Genomic DNA, 17,572 nt, shown 5'->3' on the forward strand with positions numbered 1-17,572 from the left:
AGTCTTATTCCCGAGAGAAGGCTGATTAAGATAATCTCCTAGGCTTTGAGATGTTTGTGTTATATGCAGCACATAATTAATATTGGAGTCAAAGCTGCTGATGTAATGTGTTTGTTCAAGTGACTGTAACTAGCAGTAATGATCAGAGGCTTCACCTTGTGAGGGGAGACTTATGCCCTGTATAAATCAAGGCTTGTTGGAATGGATCAGCTCAGAGTGTCTGCCGGAGCTCTGGGTTTAGGCCAACAGAAGTCACTGCTTCTCACAGAAATGGAATACCCAGTAATCTATCAGATCGAAGACATTTACTATCTTGTTCTTGCAGCCATTGGAACTTCTGGTAAGCGATTATCTCCAGCTGTTAATGTTGTATATCGGTATCAGATCTGCTGCTGTACTTGGTATTTTATTTCTCCCTGCATCTTTTACACAGCCGCCTCTTCTGTTCTATCAGTTGAATGATGAAATGTCCTAAGCGAGTGCTCTTTCTGTCTTGTAGCAATTGCATTATTATTTGTAATGATCAGTTGTGATGAAAGTTCTTCGACTTGAAACATTAACTATGTTTCTGTCTCCACATATGCTGCCTGACCTGCTGAGCTACTCCAGCATTTTCTGTTTTTATTTCAGATTTCGAGCACCCGCAGTATTTTGCTTTTTTGTATCAAGCCTGGCATTGTTGCTGGAATATTATCTGTGCTGAATGTATTGGAATCATCTATCAGGGGTAAGAGCTGGTATCAGACCATTGGGAGCGGTTAACAGTTTAATATTGTGGATCTAAAGTGTCTTGGAATATTTTTTTCATTAATGTGTTTTCAGTGATTGATCATGAGACGGCTCACGGTCTCAGTGTTACAAGGAGGCATCGCAACGTCAGCTCTCCCCAGAACATGCTTCAGTTCAACTGGGATTTCAATGTATTTATTGATTATCACTATTATGAAATATTATTCGATTATGTTTGTGTCTGACGTTGCCTCAGATGTCTGGCTACTGAACTGAGTTTGCTGCTGACTCTTTCACATCTCATTCTCTGCTTCACTTTCGATGGATTGATTGGCTGTCACTGGACTGCATTGTGAAATGAAATGTTTTGACGTTATGTTGTATCAGTTTGCACTGTATCTGTTCGAATCTGGAGTACTTCGATTTATCTGTAGATTATAAGTCGTAGTGATAACGTTGGCCTTTTATTCTTTGAACAATGCCGCTCCCTATCACTGTATTTGATAATTACAGGAGAAGAAATTTCAATTATTGTGAGATCTGTCTGGAAGAGGCGATCCATTCTGTTTATTCCATGCAATATAGAGGAAGTGAACAGCGTAGGTGAACAGGTGGAGACTTGGGTGATCTGTAGCAGCATTTAACTATTCACAGAGGCTTCAGCATTTTATAAATTGACACTAAAAATAGGATCGTTGGAACACGGTGCTGGTGAGCAGAATGCAGGCGCAGGATGATAGGATTTCATCGGATTTGAAAAGGGGCATTGAGAAAGAGAGTACAAACAGTGCGGAGAGCAAGAGAGGAGCGATAGAGAAAGCGACTGAGAAGCAAAGCGAGAGAGGGGAGATGGAACGCGAGGAAAGAGAGAGAGATAACAGGCAGAGAGAGAGAGAGAGAGACAGAGAGCGGCAGCGGTGTAAACAATTCATGGAATGAACTGCTGAAATTTCCAGCACAATTATGAGGAGGAAATGTTACTTGAAGGTGTTGTTAGGATGTTGTCAGATTGTGAGAGTTTCAATGTACTCTCGCCGGCTGTGTTTATGGCTATCAGATCCTCAGTCTGTTTAAGTGAATGTTCCTTTTACTTATTTACTGAATAAATACACAAACATAATTGAAATGTCATAGAGTCATAGAGTTATACAGCACGGATAGAGGCCCTTCGGCCCATCGTGTCCGCGCCGGCCATCAAGCCCTGTCTACTCTAATCCCATATTCCAGCATTTGGTCCGTAGCCTTGTATGCTATGGCATTTCAAGTGCTCATCCAAATGCTTCTTGAATGTTGTGAGGGTTCTTGCCTCCACAACCCTTTCAGGCAGTGAGTTCCAGACTCCAACCACCCTCTGGGTGAAAAGGTTCTTTCTCAAATCCCCTCTAAACCTCCCGCCTTTTACCTTGAATCTATGTCCCCTTGTTATAGAACCCTCAACGAAGGGAAAAAGCTCCTTAGTATCCATCCTATCTGTGCCCCTCATAATTTTGTACACCTCAATCATGTCCCCCCTCAGCCTCCTCTGCTCCAAGGAAAACAAACCCACACTTCCCAGTCTCTCTTCATAGCTGAAGCGCTCCAGCCCTGGTAACATCCTGGTGAATCTCCTCTGCACCCTCTCCAAAGCGATCACATCCTTCCTGTAGTGTGGCGACCAGAACTGCACACAGTACTCCAGCTGTGGCCTAACCAGTGTTTTATACAGCTCCATCATAACCTCCTTGTTCTTATATTCTATGCCTCGGCTAATAAAGGCAAGTATCCCATATGCCTTCTTTACCACCTTATCTACCTGTTCCGCCGCCTTCAGGGATCTGTGAACTTGCACACCAAGATCCCTCTGACCCTCTGTCTTGCCTAGGGTCCTCCCATTCATTGTGTATTCCCTTGCCTTGTTAGTCCCTCCAAAGTGCATCACCTCGCACTTTTCAGGGTTAAATTCCATTTGCCACTGTTCCGCCCATCTGACCAACCCATCTATATCGTCCTGCAGACTGAGGCTATCCTCCTCGCTATTTACCACCCTACCAATTTTTGTATCATCAGCGAACTTACTGATCATACCTTTTACATTCATATCCAAGTCATTAATGTAGACCACAAACAGCAAGGGACCCAGCACCGATCCCTGTGGTACCCCACTGGCCACAGGCTTCCAGTCACAAAAACAACTTTCGACCATCACCCTCTGCCTTCTGCCACTAAGCCAGTTTTGTATCCAAAGTGCCAAGGTACCCTGGATTCCATGGGCTCGTACCTTCTTGACCAGTTTCCTGTGGGGGACTTTATCGAAGGCCTTACTGAAAGTATTTAAAGAATAGAATCAGTGATTTCTTGATCGCAATAAACTATTAGGTACTGTATTCTAAAAGTTATGTGTCAGCTTAATTCAATAAATAACGAGGTGATTTACTCAATATATTTTAATTTAATTTTAATTGAACGTGCAAAGTAAATTTATTGCACACATTATGTACCTCACGAGCTGTTCCCTGACACCAATAACCACAGACATGAACAGGTTAATTTATTGATTGCGTTGTGCTTCTGGGGCCTATAGATTAGAATACCTCCAACATTCTGCTGCAGTCTCTCCCTGTGAATCCCAGTCTCTCCGCCCACTGCATTGAATCCTCTGTCTCCACATCCGTTGCTTCAGTTGATCCACTTTAGTAAACCATCTGATCCTGATTCCCCTCCAGCTCCGCCTTTTCCTTGTCTCCCTCCCAATCTCACTCACTGGCTCGGTCTCCAGCTGCCTTTCCGATTTAGTGCCAGCCCCTGTCAGCTCTCTTAATCCAAATCAATAAACCAGCTGCACCTCCACCTGTCCCCTCACCTTCGTTCTCGTACCCGCCCATCTGAAGCCCAAATCCAGCCTTAATACGGTGAATTCCCGCTCGGTAAAACCCCTTCTCCCGTCCCCACCGGCACTGCGTCCTCACTCAGCCCTTCCAGTGGATCCGGTTCTCACTTTACTCACTTTCTGTATCGATCTCCCGATTCATTATTGATCATTGTGTTTAAAACATCTCTCTGTTCGAAAACGCTGCCCAAGTCAATGAATCACTTTCCAACGTTTCATGCAGCAACAAAGCTGGAAATTTCTCCCCACATCCTCTCAAGCTGCTGCTTTGGCTCCAGGTCAGATCAGTAATTTCTCTGCATTCTTTCCTCTCTCTTACAGTTAACTTGATGGCGATTGTGATCCTGTCCCGAGGAAAGTGCGGTCTTTCCAAATGTATCAGTCGCTACCTGATAGGAATGGCAGTGGCCGATCTCCTGGTCGTTGTCTCTGATGTGATATTGAGGCGGATTGGTTGGAATTATTTCTCATTTTCATTCCTGGACATTACTCCAGTGTGCAGTCTCATTTACTTCCTGGTTTTTGCAACCATAGAAATTTCTGTCTGGCTCACAGTCGCTTTCACCTTTGATCGATTTGTGGCCATTTGTTGTGAGAAGATGAAAACAAAATATTGCACGGAGAAAACGGCGGCTGTCGTTCTCGGAACAGTGAGTGTGCTGAGCTGTTTGGAGTGTGTGCCCTGGTACTTTCCATATGAACCTGAAAAGATCGTCGACAATGTTCCCTGGTTTTGTATCCTGAAAACGATTTTCTTTACTTCCCCCGCATGGGCCGCATTTGACATGTTTCACCGCATTTTAACCCCTTGTGCTCCGTTCATTCTGATTTTGCTGCTCAATGTTCTGACGGTAAGGCGCATTTTAGTGTCCAGTCGAGTTCGCAGGGGACTCCGTGGCCGCAGTAATGGAGAGAATCACAAGGATCCAGAGATGGAGAACAGAAAGAAATCCATCATTTTACTCTTCAGTATATCGGGCAGTTTTATATTGTTATGGGTGGGCCGGGTTGTGTATAACATTTATCTGCGAATTGCAGACAGTCGTTACTATTATTCCTACACTGACTCTGTTTATATCGTACAATCCACAACTGGAATGTTGCAACTTCTCAGTTCCTGCACAAACACTTGTATTTATGTCCTGACCCAGACTAAATTCAGAGAGGAACTGAAGAACATCGTGACATACCCACTCAATCTAATTGTTAAATTAGTGAAATCATAAAAAGAGCTGAAGGGTTTCAAGCACTAGAACTAAATCCCATTTCACAGTCCATCCCCTAAACTTCCCCAGGACGGAAAGTACATCTTATATTAGCAGCACAAAGCCAGTCTGGTTCTGACATATTATGTTGATAATCTGACCAATTGAGGCAGGAATTGCTCTGCAGACACATGAATTGTTCCTCAAAAAGGCGGCACTAAAGAGCTCAGCTGGACTTCAACTAAATGGCCGACCTGCACCTAAATCAAAATGGGCACACTGGCCAATCACAGTCACAGCCGTGGGCCTGATCAGAACAAGGTGCACTCCACCAAAATGGAGAGAGAGAAGGGTAGAGTGAGAGAGAGAGAGAGAGAGAGAGAGAGAGAAACAGGGAGAGAGAGAGAGAGACAGGAGAGAGAGAAAACATACAATATATAGAGAGACAGATAGGAGCAAAGGGGAAAGAAGAACAAAGTAAGTGAGAAACAAAGGGAGTTAAACAATGAGAAAGAAAGAGAGAAGCACAGAGAAAGAGGGAGAGCGTGAAACGGAGAAAGACAAACCAAGAAAGAAAGGACGGAGAGAACATAGGAAAATGGAAACAGGAGTGGGCAATTCAGCCCAACAATCCTGTTCTGCAATTCAATTAGATCATGTCTTGGTTCCGTGCCTCTTAATGCCCTGAATTAGATCACCGCTTAATTTTCTATAATCAAAGGAATACAAGCTTCGTCTATTCAATGTGTTCTCATCATTTAACCATTTTAGACCTGGCATCATTCTGGTGAATCTGGACTGCACTCCATCCGAGGCCAACATATCCTTCCTGAGGTGCGGTGCCCAGAACTGAAAGCAATACTCCAGATGCAGTCTTACCTGAGCTTTAGACAACTGTAGCATACGGGATCTTTGGATTTATAAATATAAGCATAGAGTGCAAAAGCAAGGAAGTTAGGCTAAACCGTTATAAATTAATATTTAGCCCCAGCTATTTAATTGCTTCCAAATTTGGGCACAGCACTTTAGGAAAGATGTCAGTGCCTTTTAGAGGTTGCAGAAATTTATTAGAATGGTGCCAGAGATGTGGGGCTTCAGTTATGTGGAGAGACTGGAGAAGTTGGGGTTGTTCTCCTTAAAATAGAGAAGGATAAGAGGAGATGTAATAGAAGTGTTCAAAATCATGCAGAGCTTTGATAGAGTAAATAAGGAGAAACCGTTTCCAGAGACAGATGGGTCAGTAACCAGAGTTGACAAATTGGTGTTAGTTAGCAAAGGAAGCAGAGGCGAAATGAGGAGAGATGTTTTTTTTTTTCACACAGCGAGCTGTTATGATCTGAAATGTACGGCCTTGAAGGTAGTGGTAGCAGATTCAACAATAACTTTCAAAAGAGAATTGGATAATACTTGAAGGGGAACTTTTTCAGGACGATGGGGAAAGGGCAGGGAAGCTGGTCTAATTGGATCGGTCGTTCAAATTGCCGTAGCAGGCACGATTGGCCAAGTGGCCTCCCTCTGTGCATTCTATGATTATGTCGTTCTAACTTCTACCACTTTCTATTCCAGCCCCCTTGAGACAAAGGCTAACATTCGATTAGCATTTTTGATTATTTTTTGTAAAGTAAGGGAGAAACATAAAATAGAGAGACAGAGAGAAATAAACCTTCTGGATCTTTTACTGTACAACTTCCACCCATAGTATTCCCTTCAGCTGCACTTGGAAAGTGACAGTGAGAGAGAAAGAAGCGAGAGAGAGATAACGTGAGAAAGGGGAATGAAGCTTTGGTTACTGAGGCAAAGACACAGCAAGCGGCAGACTGAGGGGGAACTGAGAGAGAGGACAAGTCAAAAACAGAGAGAAGGAAAACAGCTAGAAACGGCTACAGAAGGGAAAGGTCGGAAGACAGATCGATCAACAGAAAATGAGAGACAGTACTAAAGATTAAAAAGGGGCAGAGAGTCATAGACAAAAATAACAAGGTAAAGAAAGAAAAACACGTGGAAGACTAATAAAAACACAACGAGACAGAGGGCGAGAGATATAGATAAAGAAACTCGCAGACGGAGAGACATTCAGACAGAGAAAAAAGATAGACAGGAAGAGAAAGCAAGAGAGAAAGAAAGAAAGTCGGAGGCAGAGAAAAGAGAAAGTGAAAGAGAAAAGTGAAAGAAAGGCAGAGAGCGCACGCACATACGAAACAGTAACATTAATACATTAAAGAGAGTCCGGAAATGAATAACACAGATTAACATTAAAAGAGACGGTGAGTATGTGTGAGTGAGAGGGGAAAGGGGTAGAGACGCGTACACAGATGGAGAAATATACTGAGGAGCAGAGACAAAGTTCGATGGAGTGTGAGTGAGAGATGGGGGGAAATAAAGAAATGGATTGGGAAAGGGAGAGAAAATAAAACAGAGAGCAGAGAGAGGAGGAGGAAGAGGCAGAGACACAGAGAGAAATCACAGATATAAGAAGTCGGACACACAGAAAAATGACAGAGAGAAAGAAGCAGTGATATAGTCAGAAAAAGTCAAGCAAGGAGAATTAGATACAAAGGAAGAGGGAGAGCCTGAGCATGACAGACAGAAACAGATACGTAGTGAAACAAAGAACGAAGTGGTCATTTTTTGGGCTACAGATGTACAATGCAAAGATTCCTTTTAACAGTTGCATTGAAGTCAATGGAAATAAAAATCACTATAGATGTAGAACGGGCTGCCGATTCGCTATCTCCCGTTTTACAGTACAGCACAAAATCAAAATTATCCCCAGAGAGTACATACAGAAAGCACTGAATAATTTAACAACTCATTATTATCAGCCTGGAGTATGTGAGTGCTGACTGGCAGAACAGCAGCAGATGAAACAGGCGAGACAGTTAATGTTTTTTTCTGGGGTAACACTCTCACGTTTAATTTTGACAATTGTAAAGTTGATGCATGGAGGCTGCACAATAAAGTCACTCAGTCCAGTATAACTGACCCTGCCCATTACTTACTGCATGAGTTTTCCCAACTGTTCGGGAAAATGTGTAAATTTCCCAGTGACCTGCTGTATTTTGTAATAAATCACAATATACTCTTACCCTTCTGTTGTGTTACTAAATTGGACAGGGTCCCGCAGCACTGCCCCCCCCTCCCCCGTTTTCTTTTATTGTTACAAATATTGTTATTGTTTCAGGTTATAAAAAAAATGATGAAAAAGATATATAAGCTGAATCACATTTCAGAACTACATTAAGATCCAACCTAATTTTATTCAGATTTATGTAATAAAAGTGTGTTTGCATTTTCTACAGGTAATGACCGGCGCAGCTTTCCCTCAGAGTGATCGATCTCTCCATCTCCATAAATATTATTTCGAAGTAAATAACTTCGCTCCATTTTTAATTTTTTTTAATATTCGTTCACGGGATGTGGGCGTCGCTGGCAAGGCCGGCATTTATTGCCCATCCCTTTACTGTACTTCATATTTCAGGGGTTTAATTTCCTCTCTGGTCTGCTGTCTCTGTGTTATACTCTAGCCCGTGCCATATTAAGAAAGTTTGCAATCCCGTTTAGTGGAAACCTTTTATTTAGTGCAGACAGAGATTTAACAGGAACATTCATTTAACCTACTCCGGATCTCTCACCTTAACAAGCAGTGAGTAACATGTTTGCTTCATCGAGACTTAACAGCCCGCTCCATCTTACACTTTACATCCAACTACAAGTGGGTCGACCAGCCTGCACCAAAACGAAATAAATTCACATGTACACCTGATGGCCAAAGGTACACGTCTGTCACCCTCTGAACAAAGCTGGAGAAACCACACTTGACTCTCAGCCTGAACACGGAGACCTGCTCACCCCGTGCTTAGAGGGAATTAATCTTCTTTGAACTTAAACTTATCTTAATGTAACGTTCACTGTCCGGAAAAGTCAGGTTGAGAATATTTTCCTGTTACATTAATGGCATTGGAGCGGTGGAACTGATGGAAGGTGCTGTTCAACCGGGAGGTTTGTAAAGAGGCGAAAGAGGAAGGGGACGAATGGCAAAGGAACGAATGGGGAAGGGAGAGAATGAGGAAGAGATGAATGGGGAAGGGGTGAATGGGGAAGGGGAAAGAGGAAGAGAGCGAATGGGGAATGGGCGAATGGGGAAGGGGCGAATGGGCAAGGGAAAAAGAGGAAGAGGGCAAATGGGGAAGGGACGAATGGGGAGCGAACGAATGGGGAAGGGGAAAAGAGGAAGAGGGCGAATGGTGTAAAGGCGAATGGGGAGGGAACGAATGGGTAAGGAGGCGAATGGGGAAGAGGTGAATGGGGAGCGAACGAATGGGGAAGGGGCGAATAGGGAGGGGGCGAATGGGTATTGGGTGGAGAGATGGCGAGAGTGAGACGGGAAATGAGGGGGCCCACGGTCGATAAGGTCTAAGTAATTGGGGTAAGAAAGCAGAACAGGGTAGATATACGGAGCAGGTGAGGAACAGCCCAGTTGAAGATAATGTTGTTCTATTGGTTGGTGCGCGGTGTTTATAACGATTGAGTCGTGGGTTTTATCGCCTTCTGCGACAGACGGTATTTTATAAGACGTGTTCATATATTCCGTCGTTCGCAATTTAAATACAATATAAGGAAAAGCGCGAACAGAATAAGACACAGAGAAATAAATACTGAGCCAAATGGATGTGAATGTTTGGAAGATAAAAAGAGCAGGAGATGTGAGTTTTATTATCGATCAGTGAGCGGAATCCATCGCTTTATTCGACTTTTCTTTGTCGATTTATTGATAAACCTGGGAATTGAGGGGAAGCTGGTTTATGGTTTGGAGAACAAGCTGAGCCCGTGGGGTGGAGCCAACAGCTGCCCCTCTGCAGTAACAGACAAGGAGAAGGCACGGTTTGATCAGTTGGTTGTGCCCTGGTATCAATCTGCTGAATCTGGACTTCTGGATAATTGTTAAAAGGGCATTTTAAGGTTGTGAGTTCGAGTCCTTCCAGTGTCGAATTTTAATTCAGGGTTCAAATGTTGCAGCAAAAACGCACCTGGATCATTAAAGTCCTTTAAGGAATGGAAACCGGCCCTTACACTTCCTGTTATACAAATGACTTAATTCGGCCCAACAGAAGAAAATAAAAAATAGGAGCAGCAGTCGATCAGATGGCTTCTCGAGCCTGCTCCGTCATTCAATAAGATCATAGCTAATCTTTTACTTTAATTACACTTTCCCACCCTATCCTCATATCGTTAATTCCCTTAGTGTCCAAAAATCTATCAATCTTAGTCTTGAATATATTCAACGATACATGATCCACTGCCCTCTGGGGTAGAGAATTCGAAAGATTCACAACCCTTTTAGTGAAGAAATGTTTCTCCAGGCTGATAATAATTAGTTTTTAAATTATTCAGTGCTTTCTGTATGTACTCTCTGGGGATAATTTTGATTTTGTGCTATACTGTAAAACGGGTGATAGCGAATCGGCAGCCCGTTCTACATCTACAGTGATTTTTATTTCCATTGACTTCAATGCAACTGTTCAAAGGAATCTTTGCATTGTACATCTGTAGCCCAAAAAATGACCATTTCGTTCTTTGTTTCACTACGTATCTGTTTCTGTCTGTCACGCTCCGGCTCTCCCTGTTCCTTTGTAGCTAATTCTCTTATCACTGTTTGGGTAAAGCAGTTTCTCCTGAATTCCCTCTTGGAGTTATTAACGACTATTTCATATTTATGACCTCGAATTTTGGATTCCCCCACAATTGGATGCATTTTCTCTACGTCTGCCGTACTAAACCCTATCTTTTTCTTAAAGACTTCTATCAGATCACCTCAGCCTTCGCTTTTCAAAAGAAAAGAGCCCCAGCCTGTTCAGCCTTTCCTAATATGAATATCCTCTCAGTTCTGGTATCATCCTTGTGAATCTTGTTTGTCTCCTCTCCAAAGCCTTTACAACCTTTTCATAATATGGAGACCAGAACTGTGCATGATACGCCAAGTGCTGTCTAACCAAGGTTCTATACAAGTTTAACATAATTTCTTTGCTTTTCAATTCTATCCCTCCAGAAATTAACCCTGGTGCTTCTGGCCTTATTAGCCCGTGTCACTACTTTTTAGTGATTTGTGTATCTGTACCCCTAGGTCCCTTTGCTTCTCTATTTTGTTTAGACTCTTACTATCCAAGCAGTTTGTGGCCTCCTTATTCTTCATTCCAAAATGCACAACTAATCGATCCTGAAATTTGTTTGTCAATTGCACGCACATTCTGGAAGTTTATTAAAGTCCTCTTGCATTTTGACGCATTCTTCCTTTGTATTAACGAAACCCCCCAGTTTTGTGTCGTCTGCAAATTTTGAAATTGTACGAATTCCCGAATCCCAATCGTTAATGTAAATTGTGAACAGTGGTTCCAGCACCGATTCTTGTGGAACAGCAATTCACATCTTTGGCCAGTCTGAGTAGCTACCCTAAACCCGATTGTTAGCTCGCTATCCATTCTGCTACCTGTCCTCTGAATCCACATGCTCTAACATTAGACAAGAGTCTACAATGCGGTACGTTATCGAAGGCCTTCGAAATATCCAAACATATTACATCTACTGCATTACCCTTGTCTACTCTTTATGTTATTTCTTCCAAGAATTCAATAAGTTTAGTTATTTCCTCTTTTCAATCCATAAAGGGGTGGGAAACGGAAATCACCAACAAAACCTCCGCGCACCGACCCCGTCTGTTTGATCCAAAATAACAATTACAAAATTACACATTTTATAAACACTTAAAGCTGACAGTGTAGAGAGAAATACACTGATGCATTTATAAAATGATACAGCACATAACACGTGTATTTTTCTCCCTCCGTCATACTCGGTTCTGTGCTGTGTTACCTGTTCCAACCCAAAGTGAAACTAAGCCCCACAGAAACCTGGAAAGGCCGAGGCTCAGTCCCCAACCTGAGCCGAGTTAGCGGATCTCAACTATTGTGTTATTGAGCCACACAGAGCGGGATGGGCTCAGGTTGCTTCCCAGGCTTTAGGTTTGTTAGTTCATTTTACTCGGATTGGTACTGGGCCTCACAGAGAATAGGAAAAGCCCAGTTTCCTGTATTGTGGTACCTGGTCTCACCCGGAGTGGAGCTGAGCCACACAGAACAGGAAAAGCTCAGGATCAGTTCCAGAGCAGGAATGGCCCAGATCCCATCCTTGTCCTGTGCTGTGTCAGCTGTTCTCATCTGGTGTGGTACTTGATCCCACATAGAGCAGGAAGGGTCAGGTTCGACTCTCGTGTGGAGTTCATACATTCATAGAATCATAGGAATTACGGCACAGAAGGGTCCATTCGGCCCATCGTGCCCGTGGCCGAAAAAGCACTATCCAGCTTACTCCCACTTTCCAGCACTTGGTCCATAGCCCTGTAAGTTACGGCACTTACAGTGTACATCCAAGCACTTTTTAAATGAGTTGAGGGTTTCTGCCTCTACCACCGTTTCAGGCAGCGAGTTCCAGACCCCCACCACCCCCGGATGAAAAAAGTTCTCCTCAGCTCCCCTCAAATACTTCTACCAATTACTTCAAATCAATGTCTCCTGCTCACTGACACCTCTACTAAGCATAATAGGTCCTCCCCATCATCTCTATTTAGGCACCTCATAATTTTATATACCTCAATTAAATCTCCCCTCAGCCTCTTTCGTTCCAAAGAGAACATCCCCAGCCTATCCAATCTTTTCTAATAGCTAAAATTTTCCAGCGCCGGCAACATCCTCGTCAATCTCCCCTGTACCCTCTCTCGTGCAATCATGTTGTTGCTGTAATGTGGCGACCAGAATTGTACGCAGCACTCAAGCTGTGCCCTAACCAATGTTTTATACAGTTCTCGCATAACCTCCCTGCTCATATAATCTATGCCTCGGCTAATAAAGGAAAGTATCCCGAATGCATTTTTAACCATCTTTCCTGCCTATCTTGCTACCTTCAGAGATCTGTGATCGTACACTCCAAGGTAGCTTTCTTCCTGTAAACCTCTCAGTATCCTTCGATTTATTGTGTATTCCTTTGCTTGTTTGCTCTCCCCAAATGTATTACATGAGTTGCCTGAATTCACCCGATGTGTTACTGAGCCACTCAGCAGAAGCGGCCCAGGTTCCACCGCCAGTCTGTGCTGGATGACTACCTGAGCCACGTGTAAATTGGAATATGGTCAAATAGACCAGAGAGTGAAATGGCTCAAAGAATGGTGTGGGAAGAAGTGGTTTCAATTCATGGGGCATTGGCACCAGTACTGGAGACAGGGATTTTAATGGAAATAGTGCACCAGCGAATAAGTGCAAAGCAGGTAATAATGGTAAAAAGTTAAAATTAAAGGCTCTTGGTCTGAATGCATGAAACATTCGTAACAGAATAGACGAACTAGTTGCACAAATAGAGATAAACGGGTTTGACCTAATAGCCGTTACAGAGACGTGTTTGCAAGGTGACCAAGGTTGGGAACTAAATATTCCAGGGTACTTGACGTTTCAGAAAGACAGGCAGAATGGAAAAGTGTTGGTCGGGGGTCGGGGTGGGGTGGTGGTGGGGGTGGTGGCGGGGGAGCTGTAGCACTGGTAATAAAGGATAACATAAAAGCAGTCGTGAGAAAGGATCTTGGCTCGAAAGATCAGGAAATAGATTTAGTATGGATGGAGATAAGAAATAACAAGGGGCAGACAACAGTGGTGTGAGCAGTTTATAGGCCCTCTAACCGTAGCTATGCCGCTGGATAGAGTATTAGTCAAGGAATCATATGAGCTTCCTTGACTAAGGTACTGCAATAATCCGGGGGAACTTTAATATCGGCTGGGCAAATCAAACTGGCAAAGTAGGCGTTCATGGAATGCATTTGAGACAGTTTTCCAGAACAATATGCCAACCAGGGAACAGGCTAATTTGGATATTGTATCGTGCAATGAGACAGGGTTAATTAGTAATCTCATAGTCAAGGATCCTCTGGAAAGAGTGATCATAATATGATAGAATTTTTCGTTAATTTGAGGGTGACATACTTACGTCCGAATCTATTGTCTTAACCTTAAATAAAGCCAATTACATAGGTATGAGGGGCGAGTCGGAGAGGTAGATTAGGAAATTAGATTTAAAAGTATGATGGTAGATAAGCAATGGCAAACATTTAAAGAAACATTTCAGTATTTTGAACGCATAAACATTCCATTGAGAAATAAAAACTCCACCGGAAAAGTGATCCATCCGTGGCTAACTAAAGAAGTTAAGGAAAGTATTAGATTAAAAGAAGAGGCTTATAATATTGCGAAGAATAGTAGCAAGTCTGAGGATTGGGAGAGTTTTAACGGCACATGTCCCGTTCGTACCAATATTCATTTCTGCCTTGAAACCAGTCGATACATTTTGATCTGCGTGACTGCTCCAGAGACAAGCATTAAGAAAGCAGGGCTGGCATTCGGAAGGACAGCGGCAAACTTCTCCATGAAACTTTCTTAGGTTCTCTTGTGACACGGGGGATGTTAACTGAAGAACTGGGTTTTGTTTTCATGGTCGTTGGCGCTTTTCCCTGAGCAATTCGTGTGCGTGAGAGACGGGCGGTGCTGCATAGCTGCGAATGACGGCTGACAGGTGTACTTTGAGCAATCTGGGTGGTGCAGTCAGGTCGGAAATGTTCCACTTGATCTTAAAAGGTCTGTGGAAATGTACGATTGAAAGAGAATGAGGAGAAATAAAAAGAGCGGCAGTGGCGAGAAATTGTCGATTATAGGAGGTTGGCCTTGAGTGAAAGGTCCTTTGAAAGCCCGGGTGGGATTTTGTTCGGAAACGGCAGACTTTAAAGCGCTTGAGCAGGAAAGTAAAGTGCCATCTTTCATATGTGAAGAGCAGAAGAAAGTTCTGCTTGGAACTGCGTCCTTGAGTCAAATTAAGTGTTTTCAGGAAAACAGCCGTTGTGAAATCATAAAGATGAAAACAGAAAATGCTGGAAACACTCAGCAGCTCAGGCAGCGCCTGTGGAGAAAGAACCAGAGGGAACGTTTCAGTTCGATCACCTTTTTCAGCCGAACTCAGCAAGCGGCCATTTGCGAGCGTGGCTTATCTGCTTCACGTGTCAGATTTTAAAGTACGTCATTAGCGGGTATGTGGGTACGAATCCCACCGCTACCAGAATTTATGGAGTTGTTTGTTTTGGCCTCTTCACTAAAAATCCTTCGTTCCTGAGAAGTGCTTTTTCGCATTGCTGGTTTACATCTGTTTGCTCAAATCAGCAAAGTATTGATTGCCATCCAAACTGTTTCTTATACGGAGGTGTTGGGAGTGTGAGGTGTGATCGAGGTGAAGTATCAATCAAAGTGCACAATGGCGCCCTGTTAAACGGAGTATCTCTTATGGTCAGCATAAGATAAAAATATGGACTGTAAATATAAATTTCTTCTTTGCATCACATTAGGATGTATTATCAGGGAATTTACGTAATGCTACGGTCGCTTTGCATCGCCTCCCACTCCGTTTGGATCGGTTCACTCATTGTGAAATCGGATTTTACTGCTGTGGTTCGACACACGGTCCCACACTGCTGAACTCCCAGCCCCTTCCATCAACACTCGCTTTCTTTCACACACCGACTGGATTTCAGCATGTTGCTGTTCCATTTGAAATTCGTCAACAGCCTCTCCGCCAAAATATCGAGTGAATCGTTCTGCTTGTTATCCTGGCAATTCTCCATGTTCGCCATTAAACTCGTTGGTCCTTCGAACATCATTGCATCCAATGGCAAAAGCTGTTCTTCCACCAATGTTTGCTTACAGCAGCTAACTGGATATTTTCACCATTCTCGATTTGGGTGCATGGGAAGGTCATATTGTACGGTCAGACTTTCTTGTCCTCAGAGTCCAGGGCTTTAAATTGAGAAAGACGAAAATAAAAGCGCTTTTGTTCTGACTCAGTTCTGACCAAAGGTCATCGACCTGAAACGTTAACTCTGTTTCTCTCTCCACACATTCTGCCTGACCTGCTGAGTATTTCCAGCATTTTCTGTTTCTAATTCAGATTGCCAACATCGGCAGTATTTTCATTTGGAATAAAAAGGGATTTCTCCCTATTTGTTATGTGACGAGGTGGCCGAGAGGTTAAGGCGATGGACTGCTAATCTATTGTGCTTTGCACGCGTGGGTTCGAATGCCATCCTCGTCGTCATTTTATGGAAGTCTTTTACTTGGTTCGGTCCATCCAGAAGGCTTGAAGTCCCAACTTTCTCGAAACGGCAGGATTGGTTTTTGCATTGTATGCTGAAATCAGCAACAGTTCCTTCTACGAAGGTGTTGAGATTGTAAGGTCGCGGAGTATCAAAATGTACAGTGTGTCTTGGTAAAAAGAGTACATCTTATGGCCAACGTAAGAGAGACTTACGTACCATAATTATGATATATTCCCGGAATCATTCCGTGTCGGTGTCTGTTTCCAATGGATGTGCTGTATGTCCCGGATCATTCCGTGTCTGTGTCTGTTTAAAAGGGATGTGCTGTAAGGCCCGGATCATTCCGTGTCTGTGTCTGTTTAAAAGGGATGTCTGTAAGTCCCGGATCATTCCGTGTCTGTGTCTGTTTAAAAGGGATGCGCTGTAAGGCCCGGATCATTCCGTGTCTGTGTCTGTTTAAAAGGGATGTGCTGTAAGGCCCGGATCATTCCGTGTCTGTGTCTGTTTAAAAGGGATGTCTGTAAGTCCCGGATCATTCCGTGTCTGTGTCTGTTTAAAAGGGATGCGCTGTAAGGCCCGGATCATTCCCTGTCTGTGTCTGTTTAAAAGGGATGTGCTGTAAGGCCCGGATCATTCCGTGTCTGTGTCTGTTTAAAAGGGATGTCTGTAAGTCCCGGATCATTCCGTGTCTGTGTCTGTTTAAAAGGGATGCGCTGTAAGGCCCGGATCATTCCGTGTCTGTGTCTGTTTAAAAGGAATGTCTGTAAGTCCCGGATCATTCCGTGTCTGTGTCTGTTTAAAAGGGATGCGCTGTAAGGCCCGGATCATTCCCTGTCTGTGTCTGTTTAAAAGGGATGTGCTGTAAGTCCCGGATCTTTCCGTGTCTGTGTCTGTTTAAAAGGGATGTGCTGTAAGTTCCGGATCATTCCGTGTCGGTGTCTGTTTCTAATGGATGTGCTGTATGTCCCGGATCATTCCGTGTCTGTGTCTGTTTAAAAGGGATGTGCTGTAAGTCCCGGATCATTCCGTGTCTGTGTCTGTTTAAAAGGGATGTCTGTAAGTCCCGGATCATTCCGTGTCTGTGTCTGTTTAAAAGGGATGCGCTGTAAGTCCCGGATCATTCCCTGTCTGTGTCTGTTTAAAAGGGATGTGCTGTAAGTCCCGGATCATTCCCTCTCTGTGTCTGTTTAAAAGGGATGTGCTGTCAGTCTCATATCATTCCCTGTATGTGTCTGTTTAAAAGGGATGTGCTGTAAGTCCCGGATCATTCCGTGTTTGTGTCTGTTTAAAAGGGATGTGCTGTAAGTCCCGGATCATTCCCTGTCTGTGTCACCCGATTTTCTTGATACCTTTTTCCTTCTGAACTGAAATGACGATCCTCTCTCGAGAAGAAGGTTCACCGCCTGCTTCGGGCAACTGGTAGGAAAAATAACAAAAACTGATGAGTCCAAGTTCATTCTGCTGGGCTTCCATTCCAATCTCCGCACTCTATCCCCCATTCAGACCCACCCCCGCCTGAACATTATAATCTGCGATATTCATAAGGGAATGGTGAAGCCGAATATCATGGTTCGAATTTTCTTGGTTCCTCAACACTGA

At 43.5% G+C, this 17,572-nt stretch overlaps 1 non-coding gene across 1 annotated transcript; it reads left to right on the forward strand.

The window, feature by feature from the left end:
* The first annotated feature begins 15,887 nt into the window (after positions 1–15,887).
* On the forward strand, positions 15,888–15,969 carry trnas-gcu (transfer RNA serine (anticodon GCU)). Its single transcript has one exon. It is a non-coding gene; the product is annotated as a tRNA-Ser (tRNA).
* The last annotated feature ends 1,603 nt before the right edge of the window (positions 15,970–17,572 follow it).

The sequence above is a fragment of the Heptranchias perlo genome, chromosome 20 (assembly GCF_035084215.1).
Source record: "Heptranchias perlo isolate sHepPer1 chromosome 20, sHepPer1.hap1, whole genome shotgun sequence".
Classification (NCBI taxonomy): Eukaryota; Metazoa; Chordata; class Chondrichthyes; order Hexanchiformes; family Hexanchidae; genus Heptranchias; species Heptranchias perlo.